Genomic DNA, 15,143 nt, shown 5'->3' on the forward strand with positions numbered 1-15,143 from the left:
CCATCCATTGCACTAATGGATTGGTCATCAGCTGGCTGTCTATGTCCCGCATCAATATAGACCAAAGTACAGAGGGTTAGGCTATGCTATTGTGCACCTACCTGATGCATCAGAAGGTGCGAGGCCCTTGCTAAATTCTGTGCACAGACTTTGAGATCTATGCTTTAGACTGTATCTAAACCTGCTCCAACATGGACTGACATTCTGGCCTACTTTCAGCCGATGCGACTTGTCTGTCGCTGAACAGTCGCTTTTTATGTATTCAGCACCTATGTATAATGTTGTAAAAATGCTCTAGAAGCTAAAGTCGCAGAAATGTCACACATATTTGGCCTGCAACTTTCTGTGCGACAAATTCAGACAGGAAAAATCAGTATAAATCCTTAGAAAATTATCCCCCAGTGTCTCCATCTGCTGGCGGTATTGAATAAGCATTGCTGCACTGATGGGGTATGCATTAGACGAAAAAAAAGAAGAAAAAGAAGAATAATACGCCCAGAAAAGAGGCGAAAAGGAGAAAAACGTAAAAAAACGTGAAAAAAAAGTAAGAGGAAGAGAAGGGAAAAAAAGGTGGAAATGGGTTTAAAAGTGATTTCGGCGGAGAAATATATATATATATATATATATATATATATATACGCGCACACACACACATATATATAAACGTATTCTCCGTTGAGATATTGCAGCCGCTGCTGTGTCCAGGCCCAGGAGCCTTAGCACTGTGCTGTGATGTCACTCAATACCACTGACATCACTAGGTGTAAACAACATCTCTCCTTTGCTGTGTATGTGACTATGGAGCTGTTTGGTGATGTCGTCTATTACGGCCTTCATAGAAGCAACAGGAGATTGTTGCATCCATCTTGAACCCTCAGAACTACAGTGCTATGATGTCACTCACTTCCACAGGCCTTGCAGAGTGTAAACAACAACAACCCAGCTTTGTTGTGTATGTAACCAAAGGGATTTGTGATGTCACCTAGAACCTTCACAGCAGCGACAGCTTTATGAGGAGCATCAGCACTGCTCTGCCTGAGCAGAACCATCACCGCCATAGGTTGTCAAATAACCCGGATTTAACCCACACAGGTAAGTCCAATGGGGTGCAGGCATGTCCTCTATGCTTACAGCTTCCCGTGGGTGTTGGTTTGATACCGTTTGGGGACAGCCAAGGAGGCATCTGCAGGCAACAAAGGTAGGTGTGTGCTTGTGTGTGTGTTTCCTATGCAGATCCTAAGCCCAGTGTCACATGCAAGTAGGAGGAGTAAGAAGGGTTCCTGGCAAATCCGGGTTATGGATTGCATTTAAAAAGGCCCCGTGGGAGTGCAATGGGCCCCTGTCTTGCTGCTTAGCAATAATGGTATGGGTTTAGGTTCTGCTGTGTGTACTGGTGGTTGACTGCCCCCCAGCCCAGAGTGTGCATGGAAAATTGTCTGGCAGCCTCCCTGACAGCAAGCAGTGATAGTGCCCATGAAGGGGACCTTGTTGGGCCCGCCCCTTTCACGGTTATCGCTTCTCGGCCTTTTGGCTAAGATCAAGTGTAGTATCTGTTCTTATCAGTTTAATATCTGATACGTCCCCTATCTGGGGACCATATATTAAATGGATTTTTGAGAACGGGGGCCGATTTCGAAGCTTGCTTCCGTCGCCCTATGCATTGACCCGATATGGCAGTATCTTCGGGTACAGTGCACCACCCCCTTACAGGGTTAAAAAGAAAGATTCCTACTTTCATTGCTACCTGCTTGCTGGCTAGCCAGCTAGCCAGCCCTGTGGGCCTTGCTGCTGCTGCAGCCAAAAAACAAAAGGTGGTGCTGCTGCTGCTTCTGCTGCTTCTGCTTGTGTCTGGCCCCTGTTGGAGCGTCCAGGCACAGGACTTCTGCTGCTGCTGACTAAATGGCCTCCTTAATTGGATCATTTGAGTAGCCAGCACACCTGTGCAGGTAGGGCATGACATGATAGGCAGCTGCCTTGATAGCGGGTGGGTGCTGAATGTTCCTAATTGACAAAATAAGATTAATGCTTATGAAGAAATATAAAATCTCATCCCTTCCCCAATATCGCGCCACACCCCTACCCCTTAATTCCCTGGTTGAACGTGATGGACATATGTCTTTTTTCGACCGTACTAACTATGTAACTATGTAACATAACATGGGGGGGGGGGGGGGGGGTCTCCTGGCTGTTCACACAGGTGTGTCATTGCTGTACATTGACCATGCATTGCTTCTGTGGTATTGCAAAGGCAAAGACAAATGCTTCCAGCCATCCATTGCACTAATGGATTGGTCATCAGCTGGCTGTCTATGTCCCGCATCAATATAGACCAAAGTACAGAGGGTTAGGCTATGCTATTGTGCACCTACCTGATGCATCAGAAGGTGCGAGGCCCTTGCTAAATTCTGTGCACAGACTTTGAGATCTATGCTTTAGACTGTATCTAAACCTGCTCCAACATGGACTGACATTCTGGCCTACTTTCAGCCGATGCGACTTGTCTGTCGCTGAACAGTCGCTTTTTATGTATTCAGCACCTATGTATAATGTTGTAAAAATGCTCTAGAAGCTAAAGTCGCAGAAATGTCACACATATTTGGCCTGCAACTTTCTGTGCGACAAATTCAGACAGGAAAAATCAGTATAAATCCTTAGAAAATTATCCCCCAGTGTCTCCATCTGCTGGCGGTATTGAATAAGCATTGCTGCACTGATGGGGTATGCATTAGACGAAAAAAAAGAAGAAAAAGAAGAATAATACGCCCAGAAAAGAGGCGAAAAGGAGAAAAACGTAAAAAAACGTGAAAAAAAAGTAAGAGGAAGAGAAGGGAAAAAAAGGTGGAAATGGGTTTAAAAGTGATTTCGGCGGAGAAATATATATATATATATATATATATATATATATATATATATATATATGCGCACACACACACATAGATATAAACGTATTCTCCGTTGAGATATTGCAGCCGCTGCTGTGTCCAGGCCCAGGAGCCTTAGCACTGTGCTGTGATGTCACTCAATACCACTGACATCACTAGGTGTAAACAACATCTCTCCTTTGCTGTGTATGTGACTATGGAGCTGTTTGGTGATGTCGTCTATTACGGCCTTCATAGAAGCAACAGGAGATTGTTGCATCCATCTTGAACCCTCAGAACTACAGTGCTATGATGTCACTCACTTCCACAGGCCTTGCAGAGTGTAAACAACAACAACCCAGCTTTGTTGTGTATGTAACCAAAGGGATTTGTGATGTCACCTAGAACCTTCACAGCAGCGACAGCTTTATGAGGAGCATCAGCACTGCTCTGCCTGAGCAGAACCATCACCGCCATAGGTTGTCAAATAACCCGGATTTAACCCACACAGGTAAGTCCAATGGGGTGCAGGCATGTCCTCTATGCTTACAGCTTCCCGTGGGTGTTGGTTTGATACCGTTTGGGGACAGCCAAGGAGGCATCTGCAGGCAACAAAGGTAGGTGTGTGCTTGTGTGTGTGTTTCCTATGCAGATCCTAAGCCCAGTGTCACATGCAAGTAGGAGGAGTAAGAAGGGTTCCTGGCAAATCCGGGTTATGGATTGCATTTAAAAAGGCCCCGTGGGAGTGCAATGGGCCCCTGTCTTGCTGCTTAGCAATAATGGTATGGGTTTAGGTTCTGCTGTGTGTACTGGTGGTTGACTGCCCCCCAGCCCAGAGTGTGCATGGAAAATTGTCTGGCAGCCTCCCTGACAGCAAGCAGTGATAGTGCCCATGAAGGGGACCTTGTTGGGCCCGCCCCTTTCACGGTTATCGCTTCTCGGCCTTTTGGCTAAGATCAAGTGTAGTATCTGTTCTTATCAGTTTAATATCTGATACGTCCCCTATCTGGGGACCATATATTAAATGGATTTTTGAGAACGGGGGCCGATTTCGAAGCTTGCTTCCGTCGCCCTATGCATTGACCCGATATGGCAGTATCTTCGGGTACAGTGCACCACCCCCTTACAGGGTTAAAAAGAAAGATTCCTACTTTCATTGCTACCTGCTTGCTGGCTAGCCAGCTAGCCAGCCCTGTGGGCCTTGCTGCTGCTGCAGCCAAAAAACAAAAGGTGGTGCTGCTGCTGCTTCTGCTTGTGTCTGGCCCCTGTTGGAGCGTCCAGGCACAGGACTTCTGCTGCTGCTGACTAAATGGCCTCCTTAATTGGATCATTTGAGTAGCCAGCACACCTGTGCAGGTAGGGCATGACATGATAGGCAGCTGCCTTGATAGCGGGTGGGTGCTGAATGTTCCTAATTGACAAAATAAGATTAATGCTTATGAAGAAATATAAAATCTCATCCCTTCCCCAATATCGCGCCACACCCCTACCCCTTAATTCCCTGGTTGAACGTGATGGACATATGTCTTTTTTCGACCGTACTAACTATGTAACTATGTAACATAACATGGGGGGGGGGGGGGGGGTCTCCTGGCTGTTCACACAGGTGTGTCATTGCTGTACATTGACCATGCATTGCTTCTGTGGTATTGCAAAGGCAAAGACAAATGCTTCCAGCCATCCATTGCACTAATGGATTGGTCATCAGCTGGCTGTCTATGTCCCGCATCAATATAGACCAAAGTACAGAGGGTTAGGCTATGCTATTGTGCACCTACCTGATGCATCAGAAGGTGCGAGGCCCTTGCTAAATTCTGTGCACAGACTTTGAGATCTATGCTTTAGACTGTATCTAAACCTGCTCCAACATGGACTGACATTCTGGCCTACTTTCAGCCGATGCGACTTGTCTGTCGCTGAACAGTCGCTTTTTATGTATTCAGCACCTATGTATAATGTTGTAAAAATGCTCTAGAAGCTAAAGTCGCAGAAATGTCACACATATTTGGCCTGCAACTTTCTGTGCGACAAATTCAGACAGGAAAAATCAGTATAAATCCTTAGAAAATTATCCCCCAGTGTCTCCATCTGCTGGCGGTATTGAATAAGCATTGCTGCACTGATGGGGTATGCATTAGACGAAAAAAAAGAAGAAAAAGAAGAATAATACGCCCAGAAAAGAGGCGAAAAGGAGAAAAACGTAAAAAAACGTGAAAAAAAAGTAAGAGGAAGAGAAGGGAAAAAAAGGTGGAAATGGGTTTAAAAGTGATTTCGGCGGAGAAATATATATATATATATATATATATATATATATATATATATATATATGCGCACACACACACATAGATATAAACGTATTCTCCGTTGAGATATTGCAGCCGCTGCTGTGTCCAGGCCCAGGAGCCTTAGCACTGTGCTGTGATGTCACTCAATACCACTGACATCACTAGGTGTAAACAACATCTCTCCTTTGCTGTGTATGTGACTATGGAGCTGTTTGGTGATGTCGTCTATTACGGCCTTCATAGAAGCAACAGGAGATTGTTGCATCCATCTTGAACCCTCAGAACTACAGTGCTATGATGTCACTCACTTCCACAGGCCTTGCAGAGTGTAAACAACAACAACCCAGCTTTGTTGTGTATGTAACCAAAGGGATTTGTGATGTCACCTAGAACCTTCACAGCAGCGACAGCTTTATGAGGAGCATCAGCACTGCTCTGCCTGAGCAGAACCATCACCGCCATAGGTTGTCAAATAACCCGGATTTAACCCACACAGGTAAGTCCAATGGGGTGCAGGCATGTCCTCTATGCTTACAGCTTCCCGTGGGTGTTGGTTTGATACCGTTTGGGGACAGCCAAGGAGGCATCTGCAGGCAACAAAGGTAGGTGTGTGCTTGTGTGTGTGTTTCCTATGCAGATCCTAAGCCCAGTGTCACATGCAAGTAGGAGGAGTAAGAAGGGTTCCTGGCAAATCCGGGTTATGGATTGCATTTAAAAAGGCCCCGTGGGAGTGCAATGGGCCCCTGTCTTGCTGCTTAGCAATAATGGTATGGGTTTAGGTTCTGCTGTGTGTACTGGTGGTTGACTGCCCCCCAGCCCAGAGTGTGCATGGAAAATTGTCTGGCAGCCTCCCTGACAGCAAGCAGTGATAGTGCCCATGAAGGGGACCTTGTTGGGCCCGCCCCTTTCACGGTTATCGCTTCTCGGCCTTTTGGCTAAGATCAAGTGTAGTATCTGTTCTTATCAGTTTAATATCTGATACGTCCCCTATCTGGGGACCATATATTAAATGGATTTTTGAGAACGGGGGCCGATTTCGAAGCTTGCTTCCGTCGCCCTATGCATTGACCCGATATGGCAGTATCTTCGGGTACAGTGCACCACCCCCTTACAGGGTTAAAAAGAAAGATTCCTACTTTCATTGCTACCTGCTTGCTGGCTAGCCAGCTAGCCAGCCCTGTGGGCCTTGCTGCTGCTGCAGCCAAAAAACAAAAGGTGGTGCTGCTGCTGCTTCTGCTGCTTCTGCTTGTGTCTGGCCCCTGTTGGAGCGTCCAGGCACAGGACTTCTGCTGCTGCTGACTAAATGGCCTCCTTAATTGGATCATTTGAGTAGCCAGCACACCTGTGCAGGTAGGGCATGACATGATAGGCAGCTGCCTTGATAGCGGGTGGGTGCTGAATGTTCCTAATTGACAAAATAAGATTAATGCTTATGAAGAAATATAAAATCTCATCCCTTCCCCAATATCGCGCCACACCCCTACCCCTTAATTCCCTGGTTGAACGTGATGGACATATGTCTTTTTTCGACCGTACTAACTATGTAACTATGTAACATAACATGGGGGGGGGGGGTCTCCTGGCTGTTCACACAGGTGTGTCATTGCTGTACATTGACCATGCATTGCTTCTGTGGTATTGCAAAGGCAAAGACAAATGCTTCCAGCCATCCATTGCACTAATGGATTGGTCATCAGCTGGCTGTCTATGTCCCGCATCAATATAGACCAAAGTACAGAGGGTTAGGCTATGCTATTGTGCACCTACCTGATGCATCAGAAGGTGCGAGGCCCTTGCTAAATTCTGTGCACAGACTTTGAGATCTATGCTTTAGACTGTATCTAAACCTGCTCCAACATGGACTGACATTCTGGCCTACTTTCAGCCGATGCGACTTGTCTGTCGCTGAACAGTCGCTTTTTATGTATTCAGCACCTATGTATAATGTTGTAAAAATGCTCTAGAAGCTAAAGTCGCAGAAATGTCACACATATTTGGCCTGCAACTTTCTGTGCGACAAATTCAGACAGGAAAAATCAGTATAAATCCTTAGAAAATTATCCCCCAGTGTCTCCATCTGCTGGCGGTATTGAATAAGCATTGCTGCACTGATGGGGTATGCATTAGACGAAAAAAAAGAAGAAAAAGAAGAATAATACGCCCAGAAAAGAGGCGAAAAGGAGAAAAACGTAAAAAAACGTGAAAAAAAAGTAAGAGGAAGAGAAGGGAAAAAAAGGTGGAAATGGGTTTAAAAGTGATTTCGGCGGAGAAATATATATATATATATATATATATATATATATATATATATATATATGCGCACACACACACATAGATATAAACGTATTCTCCGTTGAGATATTGCAGCCGCTGCTGTGTCCAGGCCCAGGAGCCTTAGCACTGTGCTGTGATGTCACTCAATACCACTGACATCACTAGGTGTAAACAACATCTCTCCTTTGCTGTGTATGTGACTATGGAGCTGTTTGGTGATGTCGTCTATTACGGCCTTCATAGAAGCAACAGGAGATTGTTGCATCCATCTTGAACCCTCAGAACTACAGTGCTATGATGTCACTCACTTCCACAGGCCTTGCAGAGTGTAAACAACAACAACCCAGCTTTGTTGTGTATGTAACCAAAGGGATTTGTGATGTCACCTAGAACCTTCACAGCAGCGACAGCTTTATGAGGAGCATCAGCACTGCTCTGCCTGAGCAGAACCATCACCGCCATAGGTTGTCAAATAACCCGGATTTAACCCACACAGGTAAGTCCAATGGGGTGCAGGCATGTCCTCTATGCTTACAGCTTCCCGTGGGTGTTGGTTTGATACCGTTTGGGGACAGCCAAGGAGGCATCTGCAGGCAACAAAGGTAGGTGTGTGCTTGTGTGTGTGTTTCCTATGCAGATCCTAAGCCCAGTGTCACATGCAAGTAGGAGGAGTAAGAAGGGTTCCTGGCAAATCCGGGTTATGGATTGCATTTAAAAAGGCCCCGTGGGAGTGCAATGGGCCCCTGTCTTGCTGCTTAGCAATAATGGTATGGGTTTAGGTTCTGCTGTGTGTACTGGTGGTTGACTGCCCCCCAGCCCAGAGTGTGCATGGAAAATTGTCTGGCAGCCTCCCTGACAGCAAGCAGTGATAGTGCCCATGAAGGGGACCTTGTTGGGCCCGCCCCTTTCACGGTTATCGCTTCTCGGCCTTTTGGCTAAGATCAAGTGTAGTATCTGTTCTTATCAGTTTAATATCTGATACGTCCCCTATCTGGGGACCATATATTAAATGGATTTTTGAGAACGGGGGCCGATTTCGAAGCTTGCTTCCGTCGCCCTATGCATTGACCCGATATGGCAGTATCTTCGGGTACAGTGCACCACCCCCTTACAGGGTTAAAAAGAAAGATTCCTACTTTCATTGCTACCTGCTTGCTGGCTAGCCAGCTAGCCAGCCCTGTGGGCCTTGCTGCTGCTGCAGCCAAAAAACAAAAGGTGGTGCTGCTGCTGCTTCTGCTGCTTCTGCTTCTGCTTGTGTCTGGCCCCTGTTGGAGCGTCCAGGCACAGGACTTCTGCTGCTGCTGACTAAATGGCCTCCTTAATTGGATCATTTGAGTAGCCAGCACACCTGTGCAGGTAGGGCATGACATGATAGGCAGCTGCCTTGATAGCGGGTGGGTGCTGAATGTTCCTAATTGACAAAATAAGATTAATGCTTATGAAGAAATATAAAATCTCATCCCTTCCCCAATATCGCGCCACACCCCTACCCCTTAATTCCCTGGTTGAACGTGATGGACATATGTCTTTTTTCGACCGTACTAACTATGTAACTATGTAACATAACATGGGGGGGGGGGGGGGGGTCTCCTGGCTGTTCACACAGGTGTGTCATTGCTGTACATTGACCATGCATTGCTTCTGTGGTATTGCAAAGGCAAAGACAAATGCTTCCAGCCATCCATTGCACTAATGGATTGGTCATCAGCTGGCTGTCTATGTCCCGCATCAATATAGACCAAAGTACAGAGGGTTAGGCTATGCTATTGTGCACCTACCTGATGCATCAGAAGGTGCGAGGCCCTTGCTAAATTCTGTGCACAGACTTTGAGATCTATGCTTTAGACTGTATCTAAACCTGCTCCAACATGGACTGACATTCTGGCCTACTTTCAGCCGATGCGACTTGTCTGTCGCTGAACAGTCGCTTTTTATGTATTCAGCACCTATGTATAATGTTGTAAAAATGCTCTAGAAGCTAAAGTCGCAGAAATGTCACACATATTTGGCCTGCAACTTTCTGTGCGACAAATTCAGACAGGAAAAATCAGTATAAATCCTTAGAAAATTATCCCCCAGTGTCTCCATCTGCTGGCGGTATTGAATAAGCATTGCTGCACTGATGGGGTATGCATTAGACGAAAAAAAAGAAGAAAAAGAAGAATAATACGCCCAGAAAAGAGGCGAAAAGGAGAAAAACGTAAAAAAACGTGAAAAAAAAGTAAGAGGAAGAGAAGGGAAAAAAAGGTGGAAATGGGTTTAAAAGTGATTTCGGCGGAGAATATATATATATATATATATATATATATATATATATATATATATATGCGCACACACACACATAGATATAAACGTATTCTCCGTTGAGATATTGCAGCCGCTGCTGTGTCCAGGCCCAGGAGCCTTAGCACTGTGCTGTGATGTCACTCAATACCACTGACATCACTAGGTGTAAACAACATCTCTCCTTTGCTGTGTATGTGACTATGGAGCTGTTTGGTGATGTCGTCTATTACGGCCTTCATAGAAGCAACAGGAGATTGTTGCATCCATCTTGAACCCTCAGAACTACAGTGCTATGATGTCACTCACTTCCACAGGCCTTGCAGAGTGTAAACAACAACAACCCAGCTTTGTTGTGTATGTAACCAAAGGGATTTGTGATGTCACCTAGAACCTTCACAGCAGCGACAGCTTTATGAGGAGCATCAGCACTGCTCTGCCTGAGCAGAACCATCACCGCCATAGGTTGTCAAATAACCCGGATTTAACCCACACAGGTAAGTCCAATGGGGTGCAGGCATGTCCTCTATGCTTACAGCTTCCCGTGGGTGTTGGTTTGATACCGTTTGGGGACAGCCAAGGAGGCATCTGCAGGCAACAAAGGTAGGTGTGTGCTTGTGTGTGTGTTTCCTATGCAGATCCTAAGCCCAGTGTCACATGCAAGTAGGAGGAGTAAGAAGGGTTCCTGGCAAATCCGGGTTATGGATTGCATTTAAAAAGGCCCCGTGGGAGTGCAATGGGCCCCTGTCTTGCTGCTTAGCAATAATGGTATGGGTTTAGGTTCTGCTGTGTGTACTGGTGGTTGACTGCCCCCCAGCCCAGAGTGTGCATGGAAAATTGTCTGGCAGCCTCCCTGACAGCAAGCAGTGATAGTGCCCATGAAGGGGACCTTGTTGGGCCCGCCCCTTTCACGGTTATCGCTTCTCGGCCTTTTGGCTAAGATCAAGTGTAGTATCTGTTCTTATCAGTTTAATATCTGATACGTCCCCTATCTGGGGACCATATATTAAATGGATTTTTGAGAACGGGGGCCGATTTCGAAGCTTGCTTCCGTCGCCCTATGCATTGACCCGATATGGCAGTATCTTCGGGTACAGTGCACCACCCCCTTACAGGGTTAAAAAGAAAGATTCCTACTTTCATTGCTACCTGCTTGCTGGCTAGCCAGCTAGCCAGCCCTGTGGGCCTTGCTGCTGCTGCAGCCAAAAAACAAAAGGTGGTGCTGCTGCTGCTCTGCTGCTTCTGCTTCTGCTTGTGTCTGGCCCCTGTTGGAGCGTCCAGGCACAGGACTTCTGCTGCTGCTGACTAAATGGCCTCCTTAATTGGATCATTTGAGTAGCCAGCACACCTGTGCAGGTAGGGCATGACATGATAGGCAGCTGCCTTGATAGCGGGTGGGTGCTGAATGTTCCTAATTGACAAAATAAGATTAATGCTTATGAAGAAATATAAAATCTCATCCCTTCCCCAATATCGCGCCACACCCCTACCCCTTAATTCCCTGGTTGAACGTGATGGACATATGTCTTTTTTCGACCGTACTAACTATGTAACTATGTAACATAACATGGGGGGGGGGGTCTCCTGGCTGTTCACACAGGTGTGTCATTGCTGTACATTGACCATGCATTGCTTCTGTGGTATTGCAAAGGCAAAGACAAATGCTTCCAGCCATCCATTGCACTAATGGATTGGTCATCAGCTGGCTGTCTATGTCCCGCATCAATATAGACCAAAGTACAGAGGGTTAGGCTATGCTATTGTGCACCTACCTGATGCATCAGAAGGTGCGAGGCCCTTGCTAAATTCTGTGCACAGACTTTGAGATCTATGCTTTAGACTGTATCTAAACCTGCTCCAACATGGACTGACATTCTGGCCTACTTTCAGCCGATGCGACTTGTCTGTCGCTGAACAGTCGCTTTTTATGTATTCAGCACCTATGTATAATGTTGTAAAAATGCTCTAGAAGCTAAAGTCGCAGAAATGTCACACATATTTGGCCTGCAACTTTCTGTGCGACAAATTCAGACAGGAAAAATCAGTATAAATCCTTAGAAAATTATCCCCCAGTGTCTCCATCTGCTGGCGGTATTGAATAAGCATTGCTGCACTGATGGGGTATGCATTAGACGAAAAAAAAGAAGAAAAAGAAGAATAATACGCCCAGAAAAGAGGCGAAAAGGAGAAAAACGTAAAAAAACGTGAAAAAAAAGTAAGAGGAAGAGAAGGGAAAAAAAGGTGGAAATGGGTTTAAAAGTGATTTCGGCGGAGAATATATATATATATATATATATATATATATATATATATATATATATGCGCACACACACACATAGATATAAACGTATTCTCCATTGAGATATTGCAGCCGCTGCTGTGTCCAGGCCCAGGAGCCTTAGCACTGTGCTGTGATGTCACTCAATACCACTGACATCACTAGGTGTAAACAACATCTCTCCTTTGCTGTGTATGTGACTATGGAGCTGTTTGGTGATGTCGTCTATTACGGCCTTCATAGAAGCAACAGGAGATTGTTGCATCCATCTTGAACCCTCAGAACTACAGTGCTATGATGTCACTCACTTCCACAGGCCTTGCAGAGTGTAAACAACAACAACCCAGCTTTGTTGTGTATGTAACCAAAGGGATTTGTGATGTCACCTAGAACCTTCACAGCAGCGACAGCTTTATGAGGAGCATCAGCACTGCTCTGCCTGAGCAGAACCATCACCGCCATAGGTTGTCAAATAACCCGGATTTAACCCACACAGGTAAGTCCAATGGGGTGCAGGCATGTCCTCTATGCTTACAGCTTCCCGTGGGTGTTGGTTTGATACCGTTTGGGGACAGCCAAGGAGGCATCTGCAGGCAACAAAGGTAGGTGTGTGCTTGTGTGTGTGTTTCCTATGCAGATCCTAAGCCCAGTGTCACATGCAAGTAGGAGGAGTAAGAAGGGTTCCTGGCAAATCCGGGTTATGGATTGCATTTAAAAAGGCCCCGTGGGAGTGCAATGGGCCCCTGTCTTGCTGCTTAGCAATAATGGTATGGGTTTAGGTTCTGCTGTGTGTACTGGTGGTTGACTGCCCCCCAGCCCAGAGTGTGCATGGAAAATTGTCTGGCAGCCTCCCTGACAGCAAGCAGTGATAGTGCCCATGAAGGGGACCTTGTTGGGCCCGCCCCTTTCACGGTTATCGCTTCTCGGCCTTTTGGCTAAGATCAAGTGTAGTATCTGTTCTTATCAGTTTAATATCTGATACGTCCCCTATCTGGGGACCATATATTAAATGGATTTTTGAGAACGGGGGCCGATTTCGAAGCTTGCTTCCGTCGCCCTATGCATTGACCCGATATGGCAGTATCTTCGGGTACAGTGCACCACCCCCTTACAGGGTTAAAAAGAAAGATTCCTACTTTCATTGCTACCTGCTTGCTGGCTAGCCAGCTAGCCAGCCCTGTGGGCCTTGCTGCTGCTGCAGCCAAAAAACAAAAGGTGGTGCTGCTGCTGCTTCTGCTGCTTCTGCTTGTGTCTGGCCCCTGTTGGAGCGTCCAGGCACAGGACTTCTGCTGCTGCTGACTAAATGGCCTCCTTAATTGGATCATTTGAGTAGCCAGCACACCTGTGCAGGTAGGGCATGACATGATAGGCAGCTGCCTTGATAGCGGGTGGGTGCTGAATGTTCCTAATTGACAAAATAAGATTAATGCTTATGAAGAAATATAAAATCTCATCCCTTCCCCAATATCGCGCCACACCCCTACCCCTTAATTCCCTGGTTGAACGTGATGGACATATGTCTTTTTTCGACCGTACTAACTATGTAACTATGTAACATAACATGGGGGGGGGGGGGGGTCTCCTGGCTGTTCACACAGGTGTGTCATTGCTGTACATTGACCATGCATTGCTTCTGTGGTATTGCAAAGGCAAAGACAAATGCTTCCAGCCATCCATTGCACTAATGGATTGGTCATCAGCTGGCTGTCTATGTCCCGCATCAATATAGACCAAAGTACAGAGGGTTAGGCTATGCTATTGTGCACCTACCTGATGCATCAGAAGGTGCGAGGCCCTTGCTAAATTCTGTGCACAGACTTTGAGATCTATGCTTTAGACTGTATCTAAACCTGCTCCAACATGGACTGACATTCTGGCCTACTTTCAGCCGATGCGACTTGTCTGTCGCTGAACAGTCGCTTTTTATGTATTCAGCACCTATGTATAATGTTGTAAAAATGCTCTAGAAGCTAAAGTCGCAGAAATGTCACACATATTTGGCCTGCAACTTTCTGTGCGACAAATTCAGACAGGAAAAATCAGTATAAATCCTTAGAAAATTATCCCCCAGTGTCTCCATCTGCTGGCGGTATTGAATAAGCATTGCTGCACTGATGGGGTATGCATTAGACGAAAAAAAAGAAGAAAAAGAAGAATAATACGCCCAGAAAAGAGGCGAAAAGGAGAAAAACGTAAAAAAACGTGAAAAAAAAGTAAGAGGAAGAGAAGGGAAAAAAAGGTGGAAATGGGTTTAAAAGTGATTTCGGCGGAGAAATATATATATATATATATATATATATATATATATATATATATATATATATATATGCGCACACACACACATAGATATAAACGTATTCTCCGTTGAGATATTGCAGCCGCTGCTGTGTCCAGGCCCAGGAGCCTTAGCACTGTGCTGTGATGTCACTCAATACCACTGACATCACTAGGTGTAAACAACATCTCTCCTTTGCTGTGTATGTGACTATGGAGCTGTTTGGTGATGTCGTCTATTACGGCCTTCATAGAAGCAACAGGAGATTGTTGCATCCATCTTGAACCCTCAGAACTACAGTGCTATGATGTCACTCACTTCCACAGGCCTTGCAGAGTGTAAACAACAACAACCCAGCTTTGTTGTGTATGTAACCAAAGGGATTTGTGATGTCACCTAGAACCTTCACAGCAGCGACAGCTTTATGAGGAGCATCAGCACTGCTCTGCCTGAGCAGAACCATCACCGCCATAGGTTGTCAAATAACCCGGATTTAACCCACACAGGTAAGTCCAATGGGGTGCAGGCATGTCCTCTATGCTTACAGCTTCCCGTGGGTGTTGGTTTGATACCGTTTGGGGACAGCCAAGGAGGCATCTGCAGGCAACAAAGGTAGGTGTGTGCTTGTGTGTGTGTTTCCTATGCAGATCCTAAGCCCAGTGTCACATGCAAGTAGGAGGAGTAAGAAGGGTTCCTGGCAAATCCGGGTTATGGATTGCATTTAAAAAGGCCCCGTGGGAGTGCAATGGGCCCCTGTCTTGCTGCTTAGCAATAATGGTATGGGTTTAGGTTCTGCTGTGTGTACTGGTGGTTGACTGCCCCCCAGCCCAGAGTGTGCATGGAAAATTGTCTGGCAGCCTCCCTGACAGCAAGCAGTGATAGTGCCC

At 46.0% G+C, this 15,143-nt stretch overlaps 6 non-coding genes across 6 annotated transcripts; all 6 read left to right on the forward strand.

Annotated features, from left to right (window-relative positions):
- The first annotated feature begins 1,511 nt into the window (after positions 1–1,511).
- LOC130325905 (U2 spliceosomal RNA) lies at positions 1,512–1,702 on the forward strand. The gene has a single exon (XR_008870631.1). It is a non-coding gene; the product is annotated as a U2 spliceosomal RNA (small nuclear RNA).
- Positions 1,703–3,791: 2,089 nt separating this feature from the next.
- On the forward strand, positions 3,792–3,982 carry LOC130325917 (U2 spliceosomal RNA). The gene has a single exon (XR_008870640.1). It is a non-coding gene; the product is annotated as a U2 spliceosomal RNA (small nuclear RNA).
- A 2,079-nt stretch (positions 3,983–6,061) lies between these two features.
- On the forward strand, positions 6,062–6,252 carry LOC130325918 (U2 spliceosomal RNA). The gene has a single exon (XR_008870641.1). It is a non-coding gene; the product is annotated as a U2 spliceosomal RNA (small nuclear RNA).
- Positions 6,253–8,335: 2,083 nt separating this feature from the next.
- LOC130325919 (U2 spliceosomal RNA) lies at positions 8,336–8,526 on the forward strand. The gene has a single exon (XR_008870642.1). It is a non-coding gene; the product is annotated as a U2 spliceosomal RNA (small nuclear RNA).
- Positions 8,527–10,619: 2,093 nt separating this feature from the next.
- LOC130325920 (U2 spliceosomal RNA) lies at positions 10,620–10,810 on the forward strand. Its single transcript, XR_008870643.1, has one exon. It is a non-coding gene; the product is annotated as a U2 spliceosomal RNA (small nuclear RNA).
- Positions 10,811–12,896: 2,086 nt separating this feature from the next.
- LOC130325906 (U2 spliceosomal RNA) lies at positions 12,897–13,087 on the forward strand. The gene has a single exon (XR_008870632.1). It is a non-coding gene; the product is annotated as a U2 spliceosomal RNA (small nuclear RNA).
- The last annotated feature ends 2,056 nt before the right edge of the window (positions 13,088–15,143 follow it).

The sequence above is a fragment of the Hyla sarda genome, unplaced genomic scaffold (genome assembly GCF_029499605.1).
Source record: "Hyla sarda isolate aHylSar1 unplaced genomic scaffold, aHylSar1.hap1 scaffold_2768, whole genome shotgun sequence".
In the NCBI taxonomy this organism is placed as follows: Eukaryota; Metazoa; Chordata; class Amphibia; order Anura; family Hylidae; genus Hyla; species Hyla sarda.